This window comes from Clytia hemisphaerica, unplaced genomic scaffold (assembly GCF_902728285.1).
Source record: "Clytia hemisphaerica strain Z4C2 unplaced genomic scaffold, Clytia hemisphaerica genome assembly, whole genome shotgun sequence".
NCBI classification, from domain to species: domain Eukaryota; kingdom Metazoa; phylum Cnidaria; class Hydrozoa; order Leptothecata; family Clytiidae; genus Clytia; species Clytia hemisphaerica.
This window is the reverse complement of record NW_027104262.1, coordinates 620,109-634,273: the sequence shown is the minus strand read 5'-3', so window position 1 is coordinate 634,273 and position 14,165 is coordinate 620,109.

Genomic DNA, 14,165 nt, shown 5'->3' with positions numbered 1-14,165 from the left:
ATAAAAACAGAAATCTTGTCTGTAGTCTAAAGTACTGTATTTAAACAACTTTTGATAAGAACATTTTAATTCAAACTTCAAACTAATTTCGATGATTTTTCCACTCCACAACTATATAAATATTTCAGTTTTCTATGAAGATGTTGGAGTAAGCTTTCATTGACAAAATGTTGGGAAAAAGATGTTTTAACGACTTTAAATGCTCTTGCACATCTCTGACTTACTTAAAATTTTCTTATAAAAATGCCAGCTGCACAGAAAGAGGAGTTAATCTTGTTTACTTGAAAGAACATAAAAAACATATAACATAAGCTACGTCATAAATTTTGAAAAAGAGGGATGGCCATAGAAAGTGATTGAAAAAAAATCTCTTGAAGTGAGATAGCTCATTTTAATCTCCCTGGAATAATTTTTCCAAAAATTCCAAAAAAACAATACCTAAAATCAGACCAGACGTCCCCTTTAACCCTGACCCAACAAAACAAGATGTATAAGTCTATTTCAGTTGTAGATTCAACCCTGCTAATTAATGCTCATGTGATCACTTTCAATAACAACGACATAAATGCCAGCGAGCACCAGAAACATCATGGTCTTATCCTGGATTCAAAACTTTCTTTTAATCGCCATCTTGATGAGAATATCAAAAAGGCCAATAAAGGTATTGGCCTCATTAACAGACTTCGCAAACATGTACCTAGGAAATCCCTGCTAACTATTTATCAGCGCCGTAGCAACTGGGGGGGCAAGGGGGGCTATGCCCCCCCCCAATAATTTTTTCAAAAATGGTTATTTTGCAAAATGCAAAGTTTTTCTTTTTTAATTTGTCATAATTGTCTTTATGTGCATGTTTTGAGTGTATTTTTAAGCAATCTAGAGCTCAAATTTTCAAAATTTCCCCCCTCGGGCCAAACCATGGTTGGCCCTTGCGGTGTCACTGTAATCTTACGAACTGTTCTTATAACAGACAATATAAAATTTCCATCAGCTTTTTAATTTGAGGCTCCTTCGTGTATTAATTTCCTTTGTTTGTATATAGCATATTCCCAAATGACATTTTCTCTACGTTTTCTTTATACTAGGATAATTAATTTTAATTATTAGGCAATTATTTTATGCCATACTATCTCCGATTCTTTCACGCTTGTGACTTCTGAATTCATTCTAATTTTGGTTTGATGGGAGAAAGTTGTTTTTGACATGAGTTGATTTCTCAAGAAATTCAGTGAAAATTTATCGTTTTCCTTATGGCAAAGTATCTTTTATCCAGCTTATTGTTGTAGTGATTACTCGCCTCTAGTATTCACTACCTTTCTGGTCAGCATCTACACAGCATCTCACTCGTGGCCAGCTGGTGAGTTTTTCTGCTGTTTTCATTTTGTTCTTTCTCATAGGCTTTAGGTTAGGTTTTGTCTGGCCTCTGGTCTTCTCTATTTGGCCTCATTTTTCTCTTTTCTGTTTGGCATTTTTCTGTTTTACACATTTTAGGTTAAGTTAAGTTAGGATTTAAGTTCTAGAATTTTCTGTAAGTTTGTCATTCATTTTTCTCATATTTATCTCAGTTTAATCATTTCCGTTAATTAGTCAATTAGTCATATTTTCTCTAATTAGGATCAAATTTTGTCTTGTCAAATATTTATGAATTTTCGTTTTTCTTTCTTCATTTAGTTTGAATATATCTATTCTCGCATTCGACCCTCTCGCGTCAAGATTATTTCGGACACACCCCAGGTGCGATGCACTAGGCCCACATTCAAACAGATTCTTCTACTTTGCTCATTCGTCCGAATCGTTTCTTCATTCCGGAACATCGTTCTCTCCGGATCAACTCATTTTTCCGGACTAACTCATCTCTCCGGACTAACTCGGATCAACTCATCTTTCCGGACTAACTCGTCACTCCGGAACTCGTACAACTCGTCACTCCGGAACTCGTACAACTCGTCACTCCGGAACTCGTACAACTCGTCACTCCGGAACTCGTACAACTCGTCACTCCGGAACTCGTACAACTCGTCACTCCGGAACTCGTACAACTCGTCACTCCGGAACTCGTACAACTCGTCACTCCGGAACTCGTACAACTCGTCACTCCGGAACTCGTACAACTCGTCACTCCGGAACTCGTACAACTCGTCACTCCGGAACTCGTATCATAATTCCGGAACTACTCAACATTTCCAAACCAACTGTCCGTTCACTGTATGTCCAACTTACGTCAGACAAAGAGAGTGGATTACCGTGAGCTCCACCGGACTGGTCAAGTTACCTACATCACTCACGTTGCAGCCGACGCTGACACTGAAGCTGACGCCAACATTCAATCATCAACTGAGGACCCACCTCCTCCAACTAACGACATGTCAGAAGAAGACAGCAACGAAATCCACAGTCTTATCGACGAAGCAAACGATCATATCGATGAATTCATAGTCGAAGACTGCCCTCTTTCCGAGATCTCGAGATCCATCGACTTCCTTGAAAATCTTCGCAAGGTTCTTCGAGACAAAGCACGTGCTGCCAAGATCGATCTTGTGGCCAACACTCATCCACTAGCTGTTTTGACCAATACAGGCTTGTTCAATATCAGGACATGTCTTACCAAAGCAAAAGCCCAGAAGAATACACTCATCGCAGCTGACACCAAACCAATCATCTTACCGTCTACAAACGACGATCTTCCTGCTGCATTCATCATCAAAGACATCAACCAAAACCTGAAAGAAGTCAAAACCTTCATTACTCAAGATGTCACTGATATCACCAAGGTTACTGATAAACAACTGATTCAAATCAAGAAAGACATTCCCAGTGTTTTCGACAAGTTAGACAAGATCGCCTTGAAGTATGAGAAACTTTTACAACTGACAATTGTTGATGAGACCATTCTGGCAGAAGTCCCAAAGATTGATAAACTTTATGAGACTTTAAATTCCTTCAAATCTGACTTTGCATCCAAAGTGAGCACAGAGTACAACAAGAGAGAGCTTGACAAGAACTATGACACAAAGCTTTTGCATATCAAGCTTGATAAATTCAGTGGTTATGATTCAGCCACTGACTTCTACACATTTCGCAACAACTTCGAGAAGCTCCATCTTATCAACACACCAACTCGACTGCTTCCTGACCTGCTCAAGAACAATTATCTATCCGAGCCAGCTCTCAGCCTTGTCAAATCATTTGATACCATTGACGAAATATGGACCAAACTGGAGAATGCTTATGGCAATACCAAAACAATGCTTCACAAGAAACTCCAGACTCTGTCCCTATCCGAACTCAAGTCGTCACGTGATCCTGAAAAACTTGTTCATTCGTTAAGCAAGTTTAAGAACATCATTCGTGAAGCCATGACACTTGCCAAGAAGTTCAACATCGAGAACAATCTCTACTTCAGCAATGCCCTATCGGACATCTATCAACAACTTGGTGATGGACGATTCACAAGATTCCTTGCAACAATCGACGACAAGCCCAACGAAAAGGAGACATGGGAAAGACTGCTTGTCTTTCTCGACAAAGAGGAACATCTCAACCAACAGAAGCTTCTCATTCAAGGACCAAAAAGCGACAAGAAATCGTCAGATGGCCAAAGACAGGGACCCAGCAAACCAAACAAACGAGATTCTTATCATGGTGAACCTAAACGACACCAAAACAATTGTCAACTCTGTGGGGAATCGCCAACACCTGATCAACATCGTCAATCCAACGGTCCAAATGGTATGAAGATCATTCAATATTACACCTGTCTCAAGTTTGTCGAAAGCACACCAGCTGCTCGTCTATCATCTATCAAAGCCAAAGGCTTCTGCACACAATGCCTCCTTCCAGGTGCAGATGCAACATCAGAGAAGCACAAGAATGGAAAGTGTCAACGAGAATTTGTATGCCCTCATCCCAGTCATCAAATGTATCCAATGAAGCGTCACGTACTCGTCTGTGAAGACCACAAGGAAGATCAGCAAAACAAGGACATCCTCAATCGGTTCAAAGCAAGATGTTTGAGGAGTGCACACCTGCCAGACTTCTCAAAACAGATCAAGCTATCATTCTTCACCAATTCCTACTCATCAAAGACTCTACCTTCCTGTGAAGACTCCGTCCCAGACAAAGGAATCTACAAGCTTCAAACAATGACAGTCAATGGCAATCGAATCAATGCTTTCTTCGACGATGGATGTAGCGATTTCATCATTTCAGCCAAAGCAGTCACGTTACTTGGCCCTGCAGCAAAACTCGTCAATCAAGAACAGATCACTGTCGGTGGACTTGGAGAATCCGTCACCAAATCAACACGTGGTACCTACCAAGTCAACCTTCCAATGCACGATGGTGAGATCATTTCTTTAATTGGTATCTGCCTCGACAGAATCACCTCTACCTTCCCTTACTATCCATTAATTGACGTTGAGCAAGAGATTCATCAAGACTACAAGAACAACCATCCTCAAGGATCGAGAGAATTGCCAAAGCTCCCTCCTGCAGTTGGTGGCGACACACATCTCATGTTTGGCATCAAGTACCTTCGTTACTTTCCAAAGCTCGTTCATCAGATGGAATCAGGGTTATCGTTGTTCGAATCACCCTTCCTCAATTCAGATGGTGGTGGACGTGGAGTAGTTGGTGGTCCACACAAGGTTTTCACCCAAATCCATGATGGATACTTCACAACTCAATCATTCTTCATCAATCGTGGACCCAATCATTTCAACAACGAAGTTCCACTCCTTGGCTACTACAGCGACTTTTCTCAAGCAATTGACTCCAGCGACACTCAAGCTCATCTCACATCACGACAGCGTCTCTTCGAGCTAGCAGAGACAACCGGAAGTGAAATCACCTACCGTTGCCCAGTATGCAGAACCTGCAACCAATGCAAGAACCACGATGAATACGAAACAATCAGCTTGAGAGAAGAAGTTGAACAACACATCATTGATTCGTCAATCACTCTCAATCATGACGAGTCATCCATCACCGCAATTCTACCGTTCATATCAGATCCAAAGAGACTTGCAAACAACAAAACCAAAGCAATAAAAGTCTACAACCAACAGCTACGAAAGCTAAATCTACCAATCAATGTTAAGGACAAACAAGATATCTTGGATTCTGAGTCGAAACTCCAAAGACTTGGGTATGTCGATTACCTAAGGAATCTTCCTGAAGCAACACAACAATATCTTCGTGACCATACCACTCAATACTACATCCCTTGGCGTGCTGTATGGAAAGGGAACTCGTTGAGCACACCGTGCAGGGTGGTGTTCGATGCATCTCAACCCACGTCATCAGGATACAGCTTAAATGATCTCCTCGCCAAAGGAAGAAATAATCTCAACAAATTGCAAGAAGTCGTTATTCGCTGGTTCACACATCAAGTTGCAATACACACCGACATCAGTAAGATGTACAATACCATCAAACTTGACGAATCCAATTGGTGTTTCCAAAGATACATCTGGGAACCTAACCTTGACCCAACAAAGCTTCCAGAAGAAAAGATAATCAAAACCCTGATTTATGGAGTTCGTTCGTCAGGGAATCAAGCAGAACATGGACTTCGCAAGATCGCCGACCTGTCAAAGGAGGATTATCCAAAAGTCAACGATGTTGTTCATAATGACGTGTACGTAGACGATTGCCTGTCTGGGGAGACGGGACGCACCCAAGCTCATTCACTTGCTAACAATCTCGAAGTCGTTCTCAGCAAAGGAAACTTTCGACTCAAAGGTGTTTCATTTTCTGGAGAAGAACCAAACGAAAGCCTCACTGACGATGGAGAGACGATCCATGTAGCTGGTATGAAGTGGTTTCCAAAGGAGGACACAATCTCACTCAACCTTGGAGAATTAAATTTCGCCAAGAAAACTCGTGGAAAGAAACCCACCAATACAGAAGGAATCATACCGTCAAGACTAACCAGACGTCATTGCTGCTCAAAAGTTGGCGAAATCTTCGACTTGACGGGCAAAATCACACCAATCGTCGCCTCAATGAAGATCGACATGCAAGATCTCACACTCAGAAAGTTGGATTGGGACGACAAAATTCCAGACGAGCTACGACCACTATGGGAGTCTAATTTCGAGATGATTAAAGAGCTTGGAGACCTACGTTTCAATCGTGCTATCATTCCCATCGATGCAACCAGCCTTGATGTTCAAACACTAGACTTTGGAGATGCAAGCAAACGAATGATCTGTGTTTGTATCTACGTGCGTTTCAAACGTCGAATTGGAACATACTCCTGCCAACTGGTTCTGGGAAGATCAAAAGTAGTTCCAAAAGGAATGACATTACCCAGAGCTGAACTCTTCGCTTCATTGACCAGCACATACACAGGAGAAATCGTTCGTCGCTCGTTCAAGAATCTCAACATTCAACAGAAATTCAAATTTACCGACAATCAAATCTCTCTCTTCTGGATAACCAATCCAGAAAAATCACTTACTCAATGGGTAAGAAATCGTGTGATCGAAATCCTGAGGTTCACAAAGATCGAAGAATGGTTCTTTGTTGAAAGTCATGACATGGTTGCTGACATTGGAACGCGTCGAGGAGCTACCATAAAGGACGTCAACCAAGATTCTGTGTGGATCAACGGATACCCATGGATGAGCCTTCATTCAGACAACTTTCCAACATTACGACCTGACCAAATCAGACTCAGTGATACAGATTCAGCTGAGATCAAGAAAGAAATGGACGTCTTCTACGTGGGAAGAACATCTCCAGCATCATCACAAATCAAAGATCATTATGCTTTCTCGTCATACCTAATCGATCCAAACCGATTCTGGTTCACCACAGTCGTTCGAATTCTGGCGTATGTTCATCGATTTTTAAGAATCATTCGTGCCAGAAGGGACCTCCGAAAGTCCTTGGAAGCTACTAATCAAGATGTCAGTGCCCATCCACTTATGCAATCTCCCAAAATCATAAGTTTCAACACCATTCCAATCCTCACTGAAGACGAGATAATCAATTCAGAATTGTACTTCTACAGAATTGCCACAAAAGAAATCTATCAGTTCATAAAGCCAAAAAAGTACGAAAAGTTCACCAAATCGTCTGATGGCATTTTAATTTATACTGGACGAATCCTACCATCTGATCAAATCACCATTGTTGGGAAGTTTACTTCAACCATGAAAGACCTTGCCCAAGATACATTTTGCGTGCCAGTTGTCACCAAGGATTCCCCAATAGCCATCAGCATCGCCATGGATACACATTGGAATCATCCTTCATGTCGTCATTCTGGTGTCGAGACTACACTCAGGTATATCTTGAAAAGGGTATACATCATTGAGGGTCGTTCATTGGTGAAGCACATCAGGAAGAATTGTCAACGGTGCAGATATCTACGAAAGAAGGAAATCCAAGTTGTTATGGGACCAATGTCAACAGCAAACCTCACAATCGCTCCAGCGTTTTACTCAACACAGATCGACTTGTCTGGACCTTATTTGTCTTTCTCACCTCAAAACAAAAGAAAGACAGTGAAAATTTGGTTAACAGTCTTTTGCTGCTGTTCAACGTCGGCAGTTTCAATCAAGGTCATGGACGACTACTCCACCGATGCATTCTTACAGTCATTCATTCGTTTTGCATCCAATCATGGTTATCCAAAGAAGTTGTTCTGTGACGGAGGTAGCCAAATCGTCAGTGGTTGTGAGAACATGAAATTGGACTTCCAAGATCTTCAATCCAAGATTCATCGTCAAGCCAAGGTCGAGTTTTCGATTTGTCCTGTCGGAGGACACAACGAACATGGAAAAGTAGAAAGGAAAATCAAAGAAATCAACCGATCAATCGAAAAGAATGTGCATAAGGAAAAACTATCATTGCTTCAGTGGGAGACACTTTCTGCAGTCATTGCCAACACCATCAATGATCTACCCATTGGAGTCAACAGCAAAGTTGAAAATGACATTCTCGATCTCATCACGCCCAATCGTCTACTACTTGGAAGAAATAATGATCGTAGTCCTGTCGGAGATATGATGGTAACCACAAAACCTTCAAGAATGATTCAAGGAAACCAACAAATCTACGATGCATGGTTCGAATCGTGGCTCCTTAATCATGTACCAAACCTCATGGACCAGCAGAAGTGGTTTACCAGTGACCATAAAATTCAAATAGGAGATATCGTGCTATTTAAAAAGTCAGATTCATCTATCTCAAAGACGTACCAATACGGTATAATCTCAAGCATCCAACCTGGAAAAGATGGTGTAATTCGGAAAGTCTCAGTTCGTTACTGCAATGCAAGTGAGAATACAAGTCGTGAAACGTTTCGTTCCATTCGAGATCTCGTTTTGATCAAGTCTATCGATGAAAGTGATGTCTTCGAGGAATTGGCTGGAATGATGTGATTGTTTATGTTTGTAGCTTATTGGTATTGTTCTTGAAATTCTATATCCCACCTGGGGGGAGTGTAATCTTACGAACTGTTCTTATAACAGACAATATAAAATTTCCATCAGCTTTTTAATTTGAGGCTCCTTCGTGTATTAATTTCCTTTGTTTGTATATAGCATATTCCCAAATGACATTTTCTCTACGTTTTCTTTATACTAGGATAATTAATTTTAATTATTAGGCAATTATTTTATGCCATACTATCTCCGATTCTTTCACGCTTGTGACTTCTGAATTCATTCTAATTTTGGTTTGATGGGAGAAAGTTGTTTTTGACATGAGTTGATTTCTCAAGAAATTCAGTGAAAATTTATCGTTTTATTATGGCAAAGTATCTTCAGATCCAGCCTATTGTTGTAGTGATTACTCGCCTCTAGTATTCACTACCTTTCTGGTCAGCATCTACACAGCATCTCACTCGTGGCCAGCTGGTGAGTTTTTCTGCTGTTTTCATTTTGTTCTTTTTCATAGGCTTTAGGTTAGGTTTTGTCTGGCCTCTGGTCTTCTCTATTTGGCCTCATTTTTCTCTTTTCTGTTTGGCATTTTTCTGTTTTACACATTTTAGGTTAAGTTAAGTTAGGATTTAAGTTCTAGAATTTTCTGTAAGTTTGTCATTCATTTTTCTCATATTTATCTCAGTTTAATCATTTCCGTTAATTAGTCAATTAGTCATATTTTCTCTAATTAGGATCAAATTTTGTCTTGTCAAATATTTATGAATTTTCGTTTTTCTTTCTTCATTTAGTTTGAATATATCTATTCTCGCATTCGACCCTCTCGCGTCAAGATTATTTCGGACACACCCCAGGTGCGATGCACTAGGCCCACAGTCACTAAACTTCAGCCCCCCCAATATGAAAATGCTTCCTACGGCAATGTTTATAAATCGTATATGACCGTCCAGGTAATGCCTCTATTGTACAGAAGCTGGAAACCATTCAATACAATGCCTGTCTAGCTGTCATAGGCTGTTTTCGTTGAACGTCTCAGGATAAAATAAACTTGTGCTAAACGCATGTTCGACATTGGCTGTACTGGTTGTGGCCAGTTTTGATATTGCTCAACCTCGCTAATTCATGATCAAAAATGAATGTGTCCAGACCATTTCACATGATTCGACCTAAACTCTAATCCGCCTGATATTTTTTTTTGTATTTTAGCATACTTTGTGCAAAAATTAGGCGAATTTTTCGGCTTTAAGTCGTCTTATTTTTCGGTTCCTTACTTCTGTCGACAGCTATTTTTCTTCCCTCTGTCAATTTCTTTGAATACATCTGGTCGAGGTAAACAAGACTTTCAAGGTTGTTACTGTTAGCTTTATTGTATCTTATTAGAAATTTCATATAGTTTCCACGAAGTAAATTGAACAAAGATAGGGCTTGGACTTTTAAAGTTGCCACTATGTTGATTCGGTGCGCTCTATCAATATCAATCAGGACATACTCCACTGTAATACCCCCGGGGGGGGGGTACTAGGGCAAAATGGGTTACGGGGATGCTCCGCTGGTCAGGGTACCTTTTTCAACATCCACGAGTCCCAGGTAGGGTCGCAAAAACACCAAAATAGAAAAATCAGTCCCTCGTAGGGTGCCTTTTTTTGGAAAATTTTGGGAAAAAGTAGAAAATTTTGGAATTTCAGTCCCATTCAGGGTCACTTTTTTCGCAAATTTCGAGTCCCACGTAGGGTCCATTTTTCGAACCTCAGCGGAGCTCCCCCGTCGGTCGACAAGGGTAGTACCCCCCCCCCCGGGGTAATACCATTATGGTCGATGCTGCCAAGAGGACTGTTTTTTTGGTCTTCTAGCTGCTGCTCCAGATCCATTGTTGAAATTTTGCGGATGGTAAGGTCCAGATCCAGAGCTTCAATTCTTTGCTTGATGTTGAAAATTAACTTTTTCTCATGAATTTTTGGGACAACTCAGGCCCTTTAAGTGGATTTCTTTTCGGACAAAAAGTTGATAACCATTTTTGAAACATCATTACTCTTTCAAAAAAAATTATTTTTAAAATTTTTTTTCGACTTCATGACGAGAAAAGATAGAATTTTAATATGGTTACAATGATACCCATCAAGTCGGTGAAATATTTACATAGAATTTCATTAATGTGGAGAAAATCGCTAAAAAATACATAAAATGGCGCCTCCGCGGGATATACAGCGTTAAGCTTTTCACCTCAACTTTTGTACACGAGTAGTTCAAGCAGGTGGCTGTTCAAAACTACCTCAATAGTGAAAGATATATTTGTAGTCTTTGCTTTATGAACGAAAGAATGACCAAAACTTCAGTATTTTCACTTGAGTTCGAATTTCAAGCCGTCTTTTAACGAGGCCCGGAAAACCCGAGTTACAAAAACTCGAGTTACAAAAACCCGAGTTACAAAAACCCGAGTTACGACGAATATGACGTCACAAGTCTCAAATTTTGACGTCATAAGGGGACTTCTTAACTCGTAAAAGTTTTTTACTGTTGTTTTGTAACTCGAAATATTTTTTTCAAATTTTGCTTTAGAGTTACGTAACTCGAAAATAAAATTCAAATTTCAATTTTCGAGTTACGTAACTCGAAAATAAATTTTAAATTTCATTTTTCGAGATACGTAACTCGAAATAGTAGTACATTATTTGAACTTTCGAGTTATCTCTAGGTGAAACCAAGTCGGCTAAAAATACTAGAATTCACCTTTTTTTTGAGAAGAATCAATAGATCAGATTAGAACGTCAAAAGATCTAATTTACAAAACAATAATCACAATAGACCAGAAGAGCAGGCGTCATAAACATGATTTTAATTTTTTCATTATATTATTTCTGTACATTGCGCAATCGAGAATCTCTTCAACGAAATATGTGTTTAGTTTTGTATAAGAACATTTAAAAATTCGAAGCCTTCGGATCTTTAGCTTTTTTAGTTGAGCCTTAAATTTTCTTAAAATGTTCCTATTTCACTAGTAGCATTAGGTAAGTATTTTCTGCAATTTTCTAAGAAATTAGGTGTTTTTGAGTCCATAAGGCTATAGAATGTTCTTAACTTATTGTTACTAACTTAGCCATCGAAACTTTCTGTTCTCATGGTTTGTTCTTAAAAAAATGTGTGAAAAACTTAAAGAAACTACAAGTTCTAGCGAAGTTTCTAGCGAAAGGACAATGAATTTGAATTTAATAAATATAGATTGTGGAATTTTACGTAGTAAAATGAACGTGGTTAAACCTAGGTTCCAGGCCCCAAAAACTTTGCAACAATGTTTAAAAGAATGGAAGCCTGGGAACTATTTGGAGTTGAACAGCATGGAGAATTGGCAAAAAGACAACAACGCACATATGTGAGATAGCGAGCAAGGGTGCAAGATGTCAGCGATTGAAGAAGTTTTTGAAAAACAGTTGAGAAAAATTGGAGAAAAATTTATAAATTAAAAATTATTTAAAAATTATAATTTATCAGCCCATAGCGGCAATATGTGGTTCATTCACTCAAGAAAAACGCCACATTGGAAAATGCTATAGGTATGAGTTTTTCTTCATTCTTTTCGAGAATGTTTATGCAAAATTACAGAAATTAAATTCTTTGCTGTTCCCGTTCATTTTTATATATTCCTCTTCCTCTTCCTCTTTTATAGTTTTATAGATCAAAAACCCCGTTCCGTAAACTAAAAGAAAAGTAGCACTTTTTAGAATTTTTGGCCAACTTGGTTGCGCTTTAACATAACTCGAAAAATAATGTTGTAACTTATGTGTTCGAGTTACGTATCTCGAAAAATTAAATTTAAAATTTGTTTTAGAGTTATGTAACTCGAAAATTGAAATTTGAATTTTATTTTCGAGTTACGTAACTCTAAAGCAAAATTTGAAAAAAATATTTCGAGTTACAAAACAAAAGTAAAAAACTTTTTCGAGTTAAGAAGTCCCCTTATGACGTCATAATTTTAGACTTGTGACGTCATATTCGTCGTAACTCGGGTTTTTGTAACTCGGGTTATTGTAACTCGAGTTTTTGTAACTCGGGTTTTCCGGGCCTCTCTTTTAACCATATTCTATATATTAATAGCGGTGCTTTGTGTGTCTGTGTGTCACCACTTTCGTTTTCGCTTTGTTTGTGTTTTAAAATTATGACTTTTAGTCTCTTGCTCCACAAATTTGTTTTATTGGATTCGCGCCATTTGCAAAAGATCGGATAGAGCTTGGTTTAGACTTTATTAAGCCTTTGTTTTGAAATTTAAGGCCCATCTACATTTAGTAATTTTAACTTCTGCCCAGACTTGCCTTTTTCTCTCTTCTTTTGTTTTAAATGTTTTCGAATGTATTTAACGATCGTATTTATTAATGACATTCGAATTCTTTTCAAAACAAAACAATTTCATTTCATAGAAAAGAATATTTCAAAAGTAAATCAAAACTACGATGGCTCTGAGGGAGAATTTCCTCTCCATTTCAAATTCTCTTTTCCTTTTAAAACAAACAATAGGTTCTATTGTTTAACAAAAGGAGAAGTGAATTTTAAAAGGAGAATTATTTTCACCTTTTGTCAAAAGGAGAATTTTTTTCACTTCACCTTTTGTCAAAAGGAAAATCTTTTTCACCTTTTGTCAAAAGGAAAATTTTTTTATCGCCTGGATTTGGATTTTTAGACTAGCATTTTAACCTCGAATTTTAACCTTAACCTCAATCGTGAGTTGATGAGGAAAAGCTTAGTATTTCCCGTTGTCTTCGGACCATCTTTAATCTGGTGTTTGTACGAAAACCACGCAACTTATGTAGAAAACAATTTGCTTCAAATTCTACAGATTCACTTCTATCATTTAGTCAGAGAATCTGCCTTATACTATCTTCGCTTTTTGATTTGAATGATAGCGCTGCGTTGCTCTAAATGCGGTCCGTTTTGTTTCTGGGAAATCTAATAAAGGTTATCATCTCATGGCCTGGCTATTAGCTAGTACTGTTCATATTCAACACGAATGATTGTCCACACACTTGTGCAGTGCATTCCCTTAGAATTCCCATTTCCATTTTGTCAAAAGGTGAAGTGAAAAAAATTCACCTTTTGTGTTAAATTTAAAAGGAGAAAAAAATTCACCTTTTGATTAAAAGGAGAAAAAAAATCACCTTTTGTGTTAAAAGGAGAAAAAAGTTCACCTTTTATATTTCACTTCTCCTTTTCATTAAAAGGAACGGCGAAATTTTGAAAAAGAGAATAAAACCGCTTTCAGAGCCATCGTACAAAACATAAAAAGGTTTGTGGACAACAACAGCATTCAAAGGGCAATATAAAGCATAAGAAAAAATTAGTTCACTTCTTTTTTCTTATAAAAATATTCAAGCCGTCGTTACCATTGAGTTTAAAGCCCGAAGAGCTAAAGTTCAATCTCTAACCTTTCTCAAGCAAGAAAAAGTGAAGCCTTAAAAAATGCGCCGCATTTTTGACGACAGATTGAATCTAGCAATTCCTTTGTTTACGATTGATATTTTTTTCGAAATTTAGAGGTAAATTTTAGTATTAATCTGTCATTTGTGTAAAAACCAAGCGAGCCGCTCAAGGCTGCGCAACTTTGGTAGGATTTGTTGGCTTCAAATCCTACCAAGGAGATTGACTTCTAGCCTTTCGGGCTTATACTTCATTGGTCGTTACTGCTAAAAAGTGTGTACGTCATTTTTTATGTTTAAATTCGAAAAGTTTTGACAAGGGTTTAAAAAAGCAACTTAGAATTTTATATTTTTTCGATCTGATAAAATCAAA